Source organism: Narcine bancroftii, chromosome 7, assembly GCF_036971445.1.
Source record: "Narcine bancroftii isolate sNarBan1 chromosome 7, sNarBan1.hap1, whole genome shotgun sequence".
NCBI classification, from domain to species: Eukaryota; Metazoa; Chordata; class Chondrichthyes; order Torpediniformes; family Narcinidae; genus Narcine; species Narcine bancroftii.
Genome location: NC_091475.1, coordinates 129461495 through 129479428, shown reverse-complemented (window position 1 = coordinate 129479428; position 17934 = coordinate 129461495).

Sequence of the window (17934 nt, the reverse complement as noted above, 5' to 3'; positions counted from 1 at the left end):
CCTGCCTCTGATTCCCCACCTCTGATTCCCCATATCTGACTCCCCGCCTCTGTTTCCCCGCCTCTGATTCCCCGCCTCTGTTTCCCAATATCTAAGTCCCCGCCTCTGATTCCCCAACTCTGATTCCCCACCTCTGATTCCCCAGCTCTGATTCCCCGCCTCTGATTCCCCGCATCTGATTCCCTGCATCTGATTCCAAGCCTCTGATTCCCTGCCTCTGATTCCCAACCTCTGATTCCCCACCTCTGATTCCCCATATCTGATTCCCCGCCTCTGTTTCCCCGCCTCTGATTCCCCACCTCTGTTTCCCCATATCTGATTCCCGGCCTCTGATTCCCCGCCTCTGAATCCCCGCCCCTGAATCCCTGCCTCTGATTCCCCATCTCCGATTCCGCACATCTGATTCCCTGCCTCTGATTCCCCGCCTCTGATTCCCCGTCTCTGATTCCCTGCCTCTGATTCCCAACCTCTGATTCCACACCTCTGATTCCCCATATCTGATTCCCCGCCTCTGTTTCCCCGCCTCTGATTCCCCTCCTCTGATTCCCCAACTCTAATTCCCCACCTCTGATTCCGCAGCTCTGATTCCCCGTGTTTGATTCCCTGCCTCTGATTCCCTGCCCTGATTCCCCATCTCTGTTTCACCGCCTTTGATTCGCCACCTCTGATTCCCCATATCTGATTCCCCGCCTCTGTTTCCCCGCCTCTGATTCCCTGCCTCTGATTCCCAACCTCTGATTCCACACCTCTGATTCCCCATATCTGATTCCCCGCCTCTGTTTCCCCGCCTCTGATTCCCTGCCCCTGTTTCCGCATATCTGATTCCCTGCCTCTGATTCCCCAACTCTGATTCCCCGCCTCTGATTACCCAGCTCTGATTCCCCGCCTCTTATTTCCCGTGCTCCACTGATGCTCCTCTGATGCTCCACTGATGCTCCTCTGATGCTCCTCTGATGCTCCTCTGATGCTCCTCTGATGCTCCTCTGATGATCCTCTGATGCTCCTCTGATGCTCCTCTGTTGCTCCTCTGATGCTCCTCTGATGCTCCTCTGATGCTCCTCTGATGCTCCTCTGATGCTCCTCTGATGCTCCTATGATGCCCCTGCTCCTGCACCTGCTCCTGCTCCTGCTCCTGCTCCTGCTCCTGCTCCTGCTCCTGCTCCTGCTCCTCTGATGCTCCTCTGATGCTCCTCTGATGCTCCTCTGATGCTCCTCTGATGCTCCTCTGATGCACCTCTGACGCTCCTCTGATGCTCCTCTGATGCTCTTCTGATGCTCCTCAGATGCTCCTCTAATGCTCCTCTGATGCTCCTCTGATGCTCCTCTGATGCTCCTGTGATGCTCCTCTGATGCTCCTCTGATTCTCCTCTGATGCTCCTCTGATGCTCCTCTGATGCTCCTCTGACGCTCCACTGATGCTCCTCTGATGCTCCTCTGATGCTCCACTGATGCTACTCTGTTGCTCCTCTGATGCTCCTCTGATGCTACACTGTTGCTCCTCTGATGCTCCTCTGATGCTCCTCTGATGCTCCTCTGATGCTCCTCTGATGCTCCTCTGAGGCTCCTCTGAGGCTCCTCTGGGGCTCCTCTGAGGCTCCTCTGATGCTCCTCTGATGCTCCTCTGATGCTCCTCTGATGCTCCTGCTCCTGCTCCTGCTCCTGCTCCTGCTCCTCTGATGCTCCTCTGATGCTCCTGCTCCTGCTCCTGCTCCTGCTCCTGCTCCTGCTCCTGCTCCTGCTCCTGCTCCTGCTCCTGCTCCGCTGATGCTCCTCTGATGCTCCTGCTCCTGCACCTGCTCCTGCACCTGCTCCTGCTCCAGCTCCTGCTCCTGCTCCTGCTCCTGCTCCTGCTCCTCTGATGCTCCTCTGATGCTCCTCTGATGCTCCTCTGATGCTCCTCCGATGCTCCTCTGATGCTCCTCTGATGCTCCACTGATGCTCCACTGATGCTCCTCTGGTGCTCCTCTGATGCTCCTCTGATGCTCCTGTGATGCTCCTGTGATGCTCCTCTGATGCTCCTCTGATGCTCCTCTGATGCTCCTCTGATGCTCCTCTGATCCTCCTCTGATGCTCCTCTGAGGCTCCTCTGATACTCCTCTGATGCTCCTCTGATGCTCCTCTGTTGCTCCTCTGATGCTCCTCTGATGCTCCTCTGATGCTCCTCTGATGCTCCTCTGATGCTCCTCTGATGCTCCTCTGATGCTCCTCTGATGCTCCTCTGATGCTCCTCTGAGGCTCCTCTGAGGCTCCTCTGATGCTCCTCTGATGCTCCTCTGATGCTCCTCTGATGCTCCTCTGAGGCTCCTCTGAGGCTCCTCTGGAGCTCCTCTGAGGCTCCTCTGATGCTCCTCTGATGCTCCTCTGATGCTCCTCTGATGCTCCTCTGATGCTCCTGCACCTGCTCCTGCTCCTCTGATGCTCCTCTGATGCTCCTCTGATGCTCCTGCTCCTGCTCCTGCTCCTGCTCCTGCTCCCCTGATGCTCCTCTGATGCTCCTGCTCCTGCTCCTGCTCCTGCTCCTGATCCTGCTCCTGCTCCTCTGATGCTCCTCTGATGCTCCTGCTCCTGCACCTGCTCCTGCTCTTGCTCCTGCTCCTGCTCCTGCTCCTGCTCCTCTGATGCTCCTCTGATGCTCCTCTGATGCTCCTCTGATGCTCCTCTGATGCTCCTCTGATGCTCCACTGATGCTCCTTTGATGCTCCTCTGATGCTCCTCTGATGCTCCTCTGATGCTCCTCTGATGCTCCTCTGATGCTCCTCTGGTGCTCCTCTGATGCTGCTCTAATGCTCCTCTGATGCTCCTCTGATGCTCCTCTGATGCTCCTCTGATGTTCCTCTGATGCTCCTCTGATGCTCCTCTGATGCTCCTCTGAGGCTCCTCTGAGGCTCCTCTGGGGCTCCTCTGAGGCTCCTCTGATGCTCCTCTGATGCTCCTCTGATGCTCCTCTGATGCTCCTCTGATGCTCCTCTGATGCTCCTGCTCCTGCTCCTGCTCCTCTGATGCTCCTCTGAGGCTCCTCTGATGCTCCTCTGTTGCTCCTCTGATGCTCCTCTGATGCTCCTCTGATGCTCCTCTGATGCTCAACTGATGCTCCTCTGATGCTCCTCTGATGCTCCTCTGGTGCTCCTCTGATGCTGCTCTAATGCTCCTCTGATGCTCCTCTGATGCTCCTCTGATGCTCCTCTGATGTTCCTCTGATGCTCCTCTGATGCTCCTATGATGCTCCTCTGATGCTCCACTGATGCTCCTCTGATGTTCCTCTGATGCTCCTCTGATGCTCCTCTGATGCTCCTGCTCCTGTTCCTGCTCCTGCTCCTGCTCCTGCTCCTCTGATGCTCCTCTGATGCTCCTGCTCCTGTTCCTGCTCCTGCTCCTGCTCCTGCTCCTGCTCCTCTGATGCTCCTCTGATGCTCCTGCTCCTGCACCTGCTCCTGCTCCTGCTCCTGTTCCTGCACCTGCTCCTGCTCCTGCTCCTGCTCCTCTGATGCTCCTCTGATGCTCCTCTGATGCTCCTCAGATGCTCCTCTAATGCTCCTCTGATGCTCCTCTGATGCTCCACTGATGCTCCTGTGATGCTCCTCTGATGCTCCTCTGATGCTCCTATGATGCTCCTCTGATGCTCCACTGATGCTCCTCTGATGTTCCTCTGATGCTCCTCTGATGCTCCTCTGATGCTCCTCTGATGCTCTTCTGATTCTCCTCTGATGCTCCTCTGATGCTCCTCTGATGCTCCTCTGATGCTCCACTGATGCTCCTCTGATGCTCCTCTGATGCTCCACTGATGCTCCTCTGATGCTCCACTGATGCTCCTCCGATGCTCCTCCGATGCTCCTCTGATGCTCCTCTGATGCTCCTCTGATGCTCCTCTGATGCTCCACTGATGCTCCTTTGATGCTCCTCTGATGTTCCTCTGATGCTCCTCTGATGCTCCTCTGATGCTCAACTGATGATCCTCCGATGCTCCTCTGATGCTCCTCTGTTGCTCCTCTGATGCTCCTCTGATGCTCCTCTGATGCTCCTCTGATGCTCAACTGATGCTCCTCTGATGCTCCTCTGATGCTCCTCTGGTGCTCCTCTGATGCTGCTCTAATGCTCCTCTGATGCTCCTCTGATGCTCCTCTGATGCTCCTCTGATGTTCCTCTGATGCTCCTCTGATGCTCCTCTGATGCTCCTCTGAGGCTCCTCTGAGGCTCCTCTGGGGCTCCTCTGAGGCTCCTCTGATGCTCCTGCTCCTGCTCCTGCTCCTGCTCCTGCTCCTGCTCCTGTTCCTGCTCCTGCTCCTGCTCCTGCTCCTCTGATGCTCCTCTGATGCTCCTCTGATGTACCTCTGATTCTCTTCTGATGCTCCTCTGATGCTCCTCTGATGCTCCTCAGATGCTCCTCTGATGCTCCTCTGATGCTCCTCTGATGTTCCTCTGATGCTCCTCTGATGCTCCTCTGATGCTCCTCTGAGGCTCCTCTGAGGCTCCTCTGGGGCTCCTCTGAGGCTCCTCTGATGCTCCTCTAATGCTCCTCTGATGCTCCTCTGATGCTCCTCTGATGCTCCTCTGATGTTCCTCTGATGCTCCTCTGATGCTCCTCTGATGCTCCTCTGAGGCTCCTCTGAGGCTCCTCTGATGCTCCTCTGATGCTCCTCTGATGCTCCTGCTCCTGCTCCTGCTCCTGCTCCTGCTCCTGTTCCTGCTCCTGCTCCTGCTCCTCTGATGCTCCTCTGATGCTCCTCTGATGTACCTCTGATGCTCTTCTGATGCTCCTCTGATGCTCCTCTGATGCTCCTCAGATGCTCCTCTAATGCTCCTCTGATGCTCCTCTGATGCTCCTCTGATGCTCCTGTGATGCTCCTCTGATGCTCCTCTGATTCTCCTCTGACGCTCCTCTGATGCTCCTCTGATGCTCCTCTGATGCTCCACTGATGCTCCTCTGATGCTCCTCTGATGCTCCACTGATGCTCCTCTGATGCTCCACTGATGCTCCTCCGATGCTCCTCCGATGCTCCTCTGATGCTCCTCTGATGCTCCTCTGATGCTCCTCTGATGCTCCTCTGATGCACCTCTGATGCTCCTCTGATGCTCCTCTGATGCTCCTCTGATGCTCCTCTGATGCTCCACTGATGCTCCTCTGATGCTCCTCTGATGCTCCTCTGATGCTCCTCTGATGCTCCTCAGATGCTCCTCTGATGCTCCTCTCATGCTCCTCTGATGCTCCTCTGATGCTCCTCTGATGCTCCTGCTCCTGCTCCTGCTCCTCTGATGCTTCTCTGATGCTCTTCTGATGCTCCTGCTCCTGCTCCTGCTCCTGTTCCTGCTCCTCTGATGCTCCTCTGATGCTCCTGCTCCTGTTCCTGCTCCTGCTCCTGCTCCTGCTCCTGCACCTGCTCCTGCTCCTGCTCCTGCTCCTCTGATGCTCCTCTGATGCTCCTCTGATGCTCCTCTGAGGCTCCTCTGAGGCTCCTCTGGAGCTCCTCTGAGGCTCCTCTGATGCTCCTCTGATGCTCCTCTGATGCTCCTCTGATGCTCCTCTGATGCTCCTGCACCTGCTCCTGCTCCTCTGATGCTCCTCTGATGCTCCTCTGATGCTCCTGCTCCTGCTCCTGCTCCTGCTCCTGCTCCCCTGATGCTCCTCTGATGCTCCTGCTCCTGCTCCTGCTCCTGCTCCTGATCCTGCTCCTGCTCCTCTGATGCTCCTCTGATGCTCCTGCTCCTGCACCTGCTCCTGCTCTTGCTCCTGCTCCTGCTCCTGCTCCTGCTCCTCTGATGCTCCTCTGATGCTCCTCTGATGCTCCTCTGATGCTCCTCTGATGCTCCTCTGATGCTCCACTGATGCTCCTTTGATGCTCCTCTGATGCTCCTCTGATGCTCCTCTGATGCTCCTCTGATGCTCCTCTGATGCTCCTCTGGTGCTCCTCTGATGCTGCTCTAATGCTCCTCTGATGCTCCTCTGATGCTCCTCTGATGCTCCTCTGATGTTCCTCTGATGCTCCTCTGATGCTCCTCTGATGCTCCTCTGAGGCTCCTCTGAGGCTCCTCTGGGGCTCCTCTGAGGCTCCTCTGATGCTCCTCTGATGCTCCTCTGATGCTCCTCTGATGCTCCTCTGATGCTCCTCTGATGCTCCTGCTCCTGCTCCTGCTCCTCTGATGCTCCTCTGAGGCTCCTCTGATGCTCCTCTGTTGCTCCTCTGATGCTCCTCTGATGCTCCTCTGATGCTCCTCTGATGCTCAACTGATGCTCCTCTGATGCTCCTCTGATGCTCCTCTGGTGCTCCTCTGATGCTGCTCTAATGCTCCTCTGATGCTCCTCTGATGCTCCTCTGATGCTCCTCTGATGTTCCTCTGATGCTCCTCTGATGCTCCTATGATGCTCCTCTGATGCTCCACTGATGCTCCTCTGATGTTCCTCTGATGCTCCTCTGATGCTCCTCTGATGCTCCTGCTCCTGTTCCTGCTCCTGCTCCTGCTCCTGCTCCTCTGATGCTCCTCTGATGCTCCTGCTCCTGTTCCTGCTCCTGCTCCTGCTCCTGCTCCTGCTCCTCTGATGCTCCTCTGATGCTCCTGCTCCTGCACCTGCTCCTGCTCCTGCTCCTGTTCCTGCACCTGCTCCTGCTCCTGCTCCTGCTCCTCTGATGCTCCTCTGATGCTCCTCTGATGCTCCTCAGATGCTCCTCTAATGCTCCTCTGATGCTCCTCTGATGCTCCACTGATGCTCCTGTGATGCTCCTCTGATGCTCCTCTGATGCTCCTATGATGCTCCTCTGATGCTCCACTGATGCTCCTCTGATGTTCCTCTGATGCTCCTCTGATGCTCCTCTGATGCTCCTCTGATGCTCTTCTGATTCTCCTCTGATGCTCCTCTGATGCTCCTCTGATGCTCCTCTGATGCTCCACTAATGCTCCTCTGATGCTCCTCTGATGCTCCACTGATGCTCCTCTGATGCTCCACTGATGCTCCTCCGATGCTCCTCCGATGCTCCTCTGATGCTCCTCTGATGCTCCTCTGATGCTCCTCTGATGCTCCACTGATGCTCCTTTGATGCTCCTCTGATGTTCCTCTGATGCTCCTCTGATGCTCCTCTGATGCTCAACTGATGATCCTCCGATGCTCCTCTGATGCTCCTCTGTTGCTCCTCTGATGCTCCTCTGATGCTCCTCTGATGCTCCTCTGATGCTCAACTGATGCTCCTCTGATGCTCCTCTGATGCTCCTCTGGTGCTCCTCTGATGCTGCTCTAATGCTCCTCTGATGCTCCTCTGATGCTCCTCTGATGCTCCTCTGATGTTCCTCTGATGCTCCTCTGATGCTCCTCTGATGCTCCTCTGAGGCTCCTCTGAGGCTCCTCTGGGGCTCCTCTGAGGCTCCTCTGATGCTCCTGCTCCTGCTCCTGCTCCTGCTCCTGCTCCTGCTCCTGTTCCTGCTCCTGCTCCTGCTCCTGCTCCTCTGATGCTCCTCTGATGCTCCTCTGATGTACCTCTGATTCTCTTCTGATGCTCCTCTGATGCTCCTCTGATGCTCCTCAGATGCTCCTCTGATGCTCCTCTGATGCTCCTCTGATGCTCCTCTGATGTTCCTCTGATGCTCCTCTGATGCTCCTCTGATGCTCCTCTGAGGCTCCTCTGAGGCTCCTCTGGGGCTCCTCTGAGGCTCCTCTGATGCTCCTCTAATGCTCCTCTGATGCTCCTCTGATGCTCCTCTGATGCTCCTCTGATGTTCCTCTGATGCTCCTCTGATGCTCCTCTGATGCTCCTCTGAGGCTCCTCTGAGGCTCCTCTGATGCTCCTCTGATGCTCCTCTGATGCTCCTGCTCCTGCTCCTGCTCCTGCTCCTGCTCCTGTTCCTGCTCCTGCTCCTGCTCCTCTGATGCTCCTCTGATGCTCCTCTGATGTACCTCTGATGCTCTTCTGATGCTCCTCTGATGCTCCTCTGATGCTCCTCAGATGCTCCTCTAATGCTCCTCTGATGCTCCTCTGATGCTCCTCTGATGCTCCTGTGATGCTCCTCTGATGCTCCTCTGATTCTCCTCTGACGCTCCTCTGATGCTCCTCTGATGCTCCTCTGATGCTCCACTGATGCTCCTCTGATGCTCCTCTGATGCTCCACTGATGCTCCTCTGATGCTCCACTGATGCTCCTCCGATGCTCCTCCGATGCTCCTCTGATGCTCCTCTGATGCTCCTCTGATGCTCCTCTGATGCTCCTCTGATGCACCTCTGATGCTCCTCTGATGCTCCTCTGATGCTCCTCTGATGCTCCTCTGATGCTCCACTGATGCTCCTCTGATGCTCCTCTGATGCTCCTCTGATGCTCCTCTGATGCTCCTCAGATGCTCCTCTGATGCTCCTCTCATGCTCCTCTGATGCTCCTCTGATGCTCCTCTGATGCTCCTGCTCCTGCTCCTGCTCCTCTGATGCTTCTCTGATGCTCTTCTGATGCTCCTGCTCCTGCTCCTGCTCCTGTTCCTGCTCCTCTGATGCTCCTCTGATGCTCCTGCTCCTGTTCCTGCTCCTGCTCCTGCTCCTGCTCCTGCACCTGCTCCTGCTCCTGCTCCTGCTCCTCTGATGCTCCTCTGATGCTCCTCTGATGCTCCTCAGATGCTCCTCTAATGCTCCTCTGATGCTCCTCTGATGCTCCACTGATGCTCCTGTGATGCTCCTCTGATGCTCCTCTGATGCTCCTATGATGCTCCTCTGATGCTCCACTGATGCTCCTCTGATGCTCCTCTGATGCTCCTCTGATGCTCCTCTGATGCTCCTCTGATGCTCCTCTGATGCTACACTGATGCTCCTCTAATGCTCCTCTGATGCTCCTCTGATGCTCCTCTGATGCTCCTCTGATGCTACTCTGATGCTACTCTGATGCTCCTCTGATGCTCCTCTGATGCTCCTCTGATGCTCCTCTGATGTTCCACTGATGCTCCTCTGATGCTCCACTAATGCTCCTCTGATGCTCCTCTGATGCTCCTCTGATGCTCCTCTGATGCTCCTCTGATGCTACACTGATGCTCCTCTGATGCTCCGCTGATGCTCCTCTGATGCTCCTCTGATGCTCCTCTGATGCTCCTCTGATGCTCCTCTGATGCTCCACTGATGCTCCTCTGATGTTCCTCTGATGCTCCTCTGATGCTCCTCTGATGCTCCTCTGATGCTCCTCTGATGCTCCTCTGATGCTACACTGATGCTCCTCTGATGCTCCTCTGATGCTCCTCTGATGCTCCTCTGATGCTCCTCTGATGCTCCTCTGTTGCTCCTCTGATGCTCCTCTGATGCTCCTCTGATGCTCCTCTGACGTTCCTCTGACGCTTCTCTGATGCTCCTCTGATGCTCCTCTGATGCTTCTCTGATACTCCTCTGATGCTCCTCTGATGCTCCTCTAATGCTCCTCTGATGCTCCTCTGATGCTCCTCTGATGCTCCTCTTTTGCTCCTCTGATGCTCCTCTGATGCTCCTCTGATGGTCCTCTGATGCTCCTCTGATGCTCATCTGATGCTCCTCTGATGCTCCTCTGAGGCTCGTCTGATGCTCCTCTGATGCTCCTCTGATGCTCCTCTGTTGCTCCTCTGATGCTCCTCTGATGCTCCTCTGATGCTCCTCTGATGCTCCTCTGTTGCTCCTCTGATGCTCCTCTGATGCTCCTCTGATGCTCCTCTGATGCTCATCTGATGCTCCTCTGATGCTCCTCTGATGCTCCTCTGTTGCTCCTCTGATGCTCCTCTGATGCTCCTCTGATGCTCCTCTGATGCTCCTCTGTTGCTCCTCTGATGCTCCTCTGATGCTCCTCTGATGCTCCTCTGATGCACCTCTGATGCTCCTCTGATGCTCCTCTGATGCTCCTGCTCCTGCTCCTGCTCCTCTGATGCTCCTCTGATGCTCCTCTGATGCTCCTGCTCCTGCTCCTGCTCCTGCTCCTGCTTCTCTGATGCTCCTCTGATGCTCCTCTGATGCTCCTCTGATGCTCCTCTGATGCTCCTGTGATGCTCCTCTGATGCTCCTCTGATGCTCCTCTGATGCTCCTCTGATGCTCCTCTGATGCTCCTCTGATGCTCCACTGATGCTCCTCTGATGCTCCTCGATGCTCCTCTGATGCTCCTCTGATGCTCCTCTGATGCTCCTCTGATGCTACACTGATGCTCCTCTGATGCTCCTCTGATGCTCCTCTGATGCTCCTCTGATGCTCCTCTGATGCTCCTCTGATGCTCCTCTGATGCTCCTCTGATGCTCCTCTGTTGCTCCTCTGATGCTCCTCTGATGCTCCTCTGATGCTCCTCTGATGCTCCTCTGATGCTCCACTGATGATCCTCTGATGCTCCTCTGATGCTCCTCTGATGGTCCTCTGATGCTCCACTGATGCTCCACTGATGCTCCTCTGATGCTCCTCTGATGCTCCTCTGTTGCTCCTCTGATGCTCCTCTGATGCTCCTCTGATGCTCCTCTGATGCTCCTGCTCCTGCTCCTGCTCCTCTGATGCTCCTCTGATGCTCCTCTGATGCTCCTGCTCCTGCTCCTGCTCCTGCTCCTGCTCCTCTGATGCTCCTCTGATGCTCCTGCTCCTGTTCCTGCTCCTGCTCCTGCTCCTGCTCCTGCTCCTCTGATGCTCCTCTGATGCTCCTGCTCCTGCACCTGCTCCTGCTCCTGCTCCTGCTCCTGCACCTGCTCCTGCTCCTGATCCTGCTCCTCTGATGCTCCTCTGAAGCTCCTCTGATGCTCCTCAGATGCTCCTCTAATGCTCCTCTGATGCTCCTCTGATGCTCCACTGATGCTCCTGTGATGCTCCTCTGATGCTCCTCTGATGCTCCTCTGATGCTCCTCTGATGCTCCACTGATGCTCCTCTGATGTTCCTCTGATGCTCCTCTGATGCTCCTCTGATGCTCTTATGATGCTCCTCTGATGCTACACTGATGCTCCTGTGATGCTCCTCTGATGCTCCTCTGATGCTCCTCTGATGCTCCTCTGATGCTCCACTGATGCTCCTCTGATGTTCCTCTGATGCTCCTCTGATGCTCCTCTGATGCTCCTCTGTTGCTCCTCTGATGCTCCTCTGTTGCTCCTCTGATGCTCCTCTGATGCTCCTCTGATGCTCCTCTGATGCTCCTCTGATGCTCCTCTGATGCTCCTCTGATGCTCCTCTGATGCTCCTCTGATGCTCCTCTGATGCTCCTCAGATGCTCCTCTGATGCTCCTCTCATGCTCCACTGTTGCTCCTCTGATGCTCCTCTCATGCTCCTCTGATGCTCCTCTGATGCTCCTCTGATGCTCCTCTGATGCTCCTGCTCCTGCTCCTGCTCCTCTGATGCTCCTCTGATGCTCTTCTGATGCTCCTCTGATGCTCCTCTGATGCTCCTCTGATGCTCCTCTGATGCTCCTCTGATGCTCCTCTGATGCTCCTCTGATGCTCCTCTGAGGCTCCTCTGAGGCTCCTCTGATGCTCCTCTGATGCTCCTCTGATGCTCCTCTGATGCTCCTCTGAGGCTCCTCTGAGGCTCCTCTGGAGCTCCTCTGAGGCTCCTCTGATGCTCCTCTGATGCTCCTCTGATGCTCCTCTGATGCTCCTCTGATGCTCCTGCACCTGCTCCTGCTCCTCTGATGCTCCTCTGATGCTCCTCTGATGCTCCTGCTCCTGCTCCTGCTCCTGCTCCTGCTCCCCTGATGCTCCTCTGATGCTCCTGCTCCTGCTCCTGCTCCTGCTCCTGATCCTGCTCCTGCTCCTCTGATGCTCCTCTGATGCTCCTGCTCCTGCACCTGCTCCTGCTCTTGCTCCTGCTCCTGCTCCTGCTCCTGCTCCTCTGATGCTCCTCTGATGCTCCTCTGATGCTCCTCTGATGCTCCTCTGATGCTCCTCTGATGCTCCACTGATGCTCCTTTGATGCTCCTCTGATGCTCCTCTGATGCTCCTCTGATGCTCCTCTGATGCTCCTCTGAGGCTCCTCTGATGCTCCTCTGTTGCTCCTCTGATGCTCCTCTGATGCTCCTCTGATGCTCCTCTGATGCTCAACTGATGCTCCTCTGATGCTCCTCTGATGCTCCTCTGGTGCTCCTCTGATGCTGCTCTAATGCTCCTCTGATGCTCCTCTGATGCTCCTCTGATGCTCCTCTGATGTTCCTCTGATGCTCCTCTGATGCTCCTCTGATGCTCCTCTGAGGCTCCTCTGAGGCTCCTCTGGGGCTCCTCTGAGGCTCCTCTGATGCTCCTCTGATGCTCCTCTGATGCTCCTCTGATGCTCCTCTGATGCTCCTCTGATGCTCCTGCTCCTGCTCCTGCTCCTCTGATGCTCCTCTGAGGCTCCTCTGATGCTCCTCTGTTGCTCCTCTGATGCTCCTCTGATGCTCCTCTGATGCTCCTCTGATGCTCAACTGATGCTCCTCTGATGCTCCTCTGATGCTCCTCTGGTGCTCCTCTGATGCTGCTCTAATGCTCCTCTGATGCTCCTCTGATGCTCCTCTGATGCTCCTCTGATGTTCCTCTGATGCTCCTCTGATGCTCCTATGATGCTCCTCTGATGCTCCACTGATGCTCCTCTGATGTTCCTCTGATGCTCCTCTGATGCTCCTCTGATGCTCCTGCTCCTGTTCCTGCTCCTGCTCCTGCTCCTGCTCCTCTGATGCTCCTCTGATGCTCCTGCTCCTGTTCCTGCTCCTGCTCCTGCTCCTGCTCCTGCTCCTCTGATGCTCCTCTGATGCTCCTGCTCCTGCACCTGCTCCTGCTCCTGCTCCTGTTCCTGCACCTGCTCCTGCTCCTGCTCCTGCTCCTCTGATGCTCCTCTGATGCTCCTCTGATGCTCCTCAGATGCTCCTCTAATGCTCCTCTGATGCTCCTCTGATGCTCCACTGATGCTCCTGTGATGCTCCTCTGATGCTCCTCTGATGCTCCTATGATGCTCCTCTGATGCTCCACTGATGCTCCTCTGATGTTCCTCTGATGCTCCTCTGATGCTCCTCTGATGCTCCTCTGATGCTCTTCTGATTCTCCTCTGATGCTCCTCTGATGCTCCTCTGATGCTCCTCTGATGCTCCACTGATGCTCCTCTGATGCTCCTCTGATGCTCCACTGATGCTCCTCTGATGCTCCACTGATGCTCCTCCGATGCTCCTCCGATGCTCCTCTGATGCTCCTCTGATGCTCCTCTGATGCTCCTCTGATGCTCCACTGATGCTCCTTTGATGCTCCTCTGATGTTCCTCTGATGCTCCTCTGATGCTCCTCTGATGCTCAACTGATGCTCCTCCGATGCTCCTCTGATGCTCCTCTGATGCTCCTCTGATGCTCCTCTGAGGCTCCTCTGATGCTCCTCTGTTGCTCCTCTGATGCTCCTCTGATGCTCCTCTGATGCTCCTCTGATGCTCAACTGATGCTCCTCTGATGCTCCTCTGATGCTCCTCTGGTGCTCCTCTGATGCTGCTCTAATGCTCCTCTGATGCTCCTCTGATGCTCCTCTGATGCTCCTCTGATGTTCCTCTGATGCTCCTCTGATGCTCCTCTGATGCTCCTCTGAGGCTCCTCTGAGGCTCCTCTGGGGCTCCTCTGAGGCTCCTCTGATGCTCCTGCTCCTGCTCCTGCTCCTGCTCCTGCTCCTGCTCCTGTTCCTGCTCCTGCTCCAGCTCCTGCTCCTCTGATGCTCCTCTGATGCTCCTCTGATGTACCTCTGATTCTCTTCTGATGCTCCTCTGATGCTCCTCTGATGCTCCTCAGATGCTCCTCTGATGCTCCTCTGATGCTCCTCTGATGCTCCTCTGATGTTCCTCTGATGCTCCTCTGATGCTCCTCTGATGCTCCTCTGAGGCTCCTCTGAGGCTCCTCTGGGGCTCCTCTGAGGCTCCTCTGATGCTCCTCTAATGCTCCTCTGATGCTCCTCTGATGCTCCTCTGATGCTCCTCTGATGTTCCTCTGATGCTCCTCTGATGCTCCTCTGATGCTCCTCTGAGGCTCCTCTGAGGCTCCTCTGATGCTCCTCTGATGCTCCTCTGATGCTCCTGCTCCTGCTCCTGCTCCTGCTCCTGCTCCTGTTCCTGCTCCTGCTCCTGCTCCTCTGATGCTCCTCTGATGCTCCTCTGATGTACCTCTGATGCTCTTCTGATGCTCCTCTGATGCTCCTCTGATGCTCCTCAGATGCTCCTCTAATGCTCCTCTGATGCTCCTCTGATGCTCCTCTGATGCTCCTGTGATGCTCCTCTGATGCTCCTCTGATTCTCCTCTGATGCTCCTCTGATGCTCCTCTGATGCTCCTCTGATGCTCCACTGATGCTCCTCTGATGCTCCTCTGATGCTCCACTGATGCTCCTCTGATGCTCCACTGATGCTCCTCCGATGCTCCTCCGATGCTCCTCTGATGCTCCTCTGATGCTCCTCTGATGCTCCTCTGATGCTCCTCTGATGCACCTCTGATGCTCCTCTGATGCTCCTCTGATGCTCCTCTGATGCTCCTCTGATGCTCCACTGATGCTCCTCTGATGCTCCTCTGATGCTCCTCTGATGCTCCTCTGATGCTCCTCAGATGCTCCTCTGATGCTCCTCTCATGCTCCTCTGATGCTCCTCTGATGCTCCTCTGATGCTCCTCTGATGCTCCTGCTCCTGCTCCTGCTCCTCTGATGCTCCTCTGATGCTCTTCTGATGCTCCTGCTCCTGCTCCTGCTCCTGTTCCTGCTCCTCTGATGCTCCTCTGATGCTCCTGCTCCTGTTCCTGCTCCTGCTCCTGCTCCTGCTCCTGCTCCTCTGATGCTCCTCTGATGCTCCTGCTCCTGCACCTGCTCCTGCTCCTGCTCCTGCTCCTGCACCTGCTCCTGCTCCTGCTCCTGCTCCTCTGATGCTCCTCTGATGCTCCTCTGATGCTCCTCAGATGCTCCTCTAATGCTCCTCTGATGCTCCTCTGATGCTCCACTGATGCTCCTGTGATGCTCCTGTGATGCTCCTCTGATGCTCCTATGATGCTCCTCTGATGCTCCACTGATGCTCCTCTGATGCTCCTCTGATGCTCCTCTGATGCTCCTCTGATGCTCCTCTGATGCTCCTCTGATGCTACACTGATGCTCCTCTAATGCTCCTCTGATGCTCCTCTGATGCTCCTCAGATGCTCCTCTGATGCTACTCTGATGCTACTCTGATGCTCCTCTGATGCTCCTCTGATGCTCCTCTGATGCTCCTCTGATGTTCCACTGATGCTCCTCTGATGCTCCACTAATGCTCCTCTGATGCTCCTCTGATGCTCCTCTGATGCTCCTCTGATGCTCCTCTGATGCTACACTGATGCTCCTCTGATGCTCCTCTGATGCTCCTCTGATGCTCCTCTGATGCTCCTCTGATGCTCCTCTGATGCTCCTCTGATGCTCCACTGATGCTCCTCTGATGTTCCTCTGATGCTCCTCTGATGCTCCTCTGATGCTCCTCTGATGCTCCTCTGATGCTCCTCTGATGCTACACTGATGCTCCTCTGATGCTCCTCTGATGCTCCTCTGATGCTCCTCTGATGCTCCTCTGATGCTCCTCTGTTGCTCCTCTGATGCTCCTCTGATGCTCCTCTGATGCTCCTCTGACGTTCCTCTGACGCTTCTCTGATGCTCCTCTGATGCTCCTCTGATGCTTCTCTGATACTCCTCTGATGCTCCTCTGATGCTCCTCTAATGCTCCTCTGATGCTCCTCTGATGCTCCTCTGATGCTCCTCTTTTGCTCCTCTGATGCTCCTCTGATGCTCCTCTGATGGTCCTCTGATGCTCCTCTGATGCTCATCTGATGCTCCTCTGATGCTCCTCTGAGGCTCGTCTGATGCTCCTCTGATGCTCCTCTGATGCTCCTCTGTTGCTCCTCTGATGCTCCTCTGATGCTCCTCTGATGCTCCTCTGATGCTCCTCTGTTGCTCCTCTGATGCTCCTCTGATGCTCCTCTGATGCTCCTCTGATGCTCATCTGATGCTCCTCTGATGCTCCTCTGATGCTCCTCTGTTGCTCCTCTGATGCTCCTCTGATGCTCCTCTGATGCTCCTCTGATGCTCCTCTGTTGCTCCTCTGATGCTCCTCTGATGCTCCTCTGATGCTCCTCTGATGCACCTCTGATGCTCCTCTGATGCTCCTCTGATGCTCCTGCTCCTGCTCCTGCTCCTCTGATGCTCCTCTGATGCTCCTCTGATGCTCCTGCTCCTGCTCCTGCTCCTGCTCCTGCTTCTCTGATGCTCCTCTGATGCTCCTCTGATGCTCCTCTGATGCTCCTGTGATGCTCCTCTGATGCTCCTCTGATGCTCCTCTGATGCTCCTCTGATGCTCCTCTGATGCTCCTCTGATGCTCCACTGATGCTCCTCTGATGCTCCTCGATGCTCCTCTGATGCTCCTCTGATGCTCCTCTGATGCTCCTCTGATGCTACACTGATGCTCCTCTGATGCTCCTCTGATGCTCCTCTGATGCTCCTCTGATGCTCCTCTGATGCTCCTCTGATGCTCCTCTGATGCTCCTCTGATGCTCCTCTGTTGCTCCTCTGATGCTCCTCTGATGCTCCTCTGATGCTCCTCTGATGCTCCTCTGATGCTCCACTGATGATCCTCTGATGCTCCTCTGATGCTCCTCTGATGGTCCTCTGATGCTCCACTGATGCTCCACTGATGCTCCTCTGATGCTCCTCTGATGCTCCTCTGTTGCTCCTCTGATGCTCCTCTGATGCTCCTCTGATGCTCCTCTGATGCTCCTGCTCCTGCTCCTGCTCCTCTGATGCTCCTCTGATGCTCCTCTGATGCTCCTGCTCCTGCTCCTGCTCCTGCTCCTGCTCCTCTGATGCTCCTCTGATGCTCCTGCTCCTGTTCCTGCTCCTGCTCCTGCTCCTGCTCCTGCTCCTCTGATGCTCCTCTGATGCTCCTGCTCCTGCACCTGCTCCTGCTCCTGCTCCTGCTCCTGCACCTGCTCCTGCTCCTGATCCTGCTCCTCTGATGCTCCTCTGAAGCTCCTCTGATGCTCCTCAGATGCTCCTCTAATGCTCCTCTGATGCTCCTCTGATGCTCCACTGATGCTCCTGTGATGCTCCTCTGATGCTCCTCTGATGCTCCTCTGATGCTCCTCTGATGCTCCACTGATGCTCCTCTGATGTTCCTCTGATGCTCCTCTGATGCTCCTCTGATGCTCTTATGATGCTCCTCTGATGCTACACTGATGCTCCTGTGATGCTCCTCTGATGCTCCTCTGATGCTCCTCTGATGCTCCTCTGATGCTCCACTGATGCTCCTCTGATGTTCCTCTGATGCTCCTCTGATGCTCCTCTGATGCTCCTCTGTTGCTCCTCTGATGCTCCTCTGTTGCTCCTCTGATGCTCCTCTGATGCTCCTCTGATGCTCCTCTGATGCTCCTCTGATGCTCCTCTGATGCTCCTCTGATGCTCCTCTGATGCTCCTCTGATGCTCCTCTGATGCTCCTCAGATGCTCCTCTGATGCTCCTCTCATGCTCCACTGTTGCTCCTCTGATGCTCCTCTCATGCTCCTCTGATGCTCCTCTGATGCTCCTCTGATGCTCCTCTGATGCTCCTGCTCCTGCTCCTGCTCCTCTGATGCTCCTCTGATGCTCTTCTGATGCTCCTGCTCCTGCGCCTGCTCCTGCTCCTGCTCCTCTGATGCTCCTCTGATGCTCCTGCTCCTGTTCCTGCTCCTGCTCCTGCTCCTGCTCCTGCTCCTCTGATGCTCCTCTGATGCTCCTGCTCCTGCACCTGCTCCTGCTCCTGCTCCTGCTCCTGCACCTGCTCCTGCTCCTGCTCCTGCTCCTCTGATGCTCCTCTGATGCTACTCTGATGCTCCTCAGATGCTCCTCTAATGCTCCCCTGATGCTCCTCTGATGCTCCACTGATGCTCCTGTGTTGCTCCTCTGATGCTCCTCTGATGCTCCTCTGATGCTCCTCTGATGCTCCACTGATGCTCCTCTGATGTTCCTCTGATGCTCCTCTGATGCTACACTGATGCTCCTCTGATGATCCTCTGATGCTCT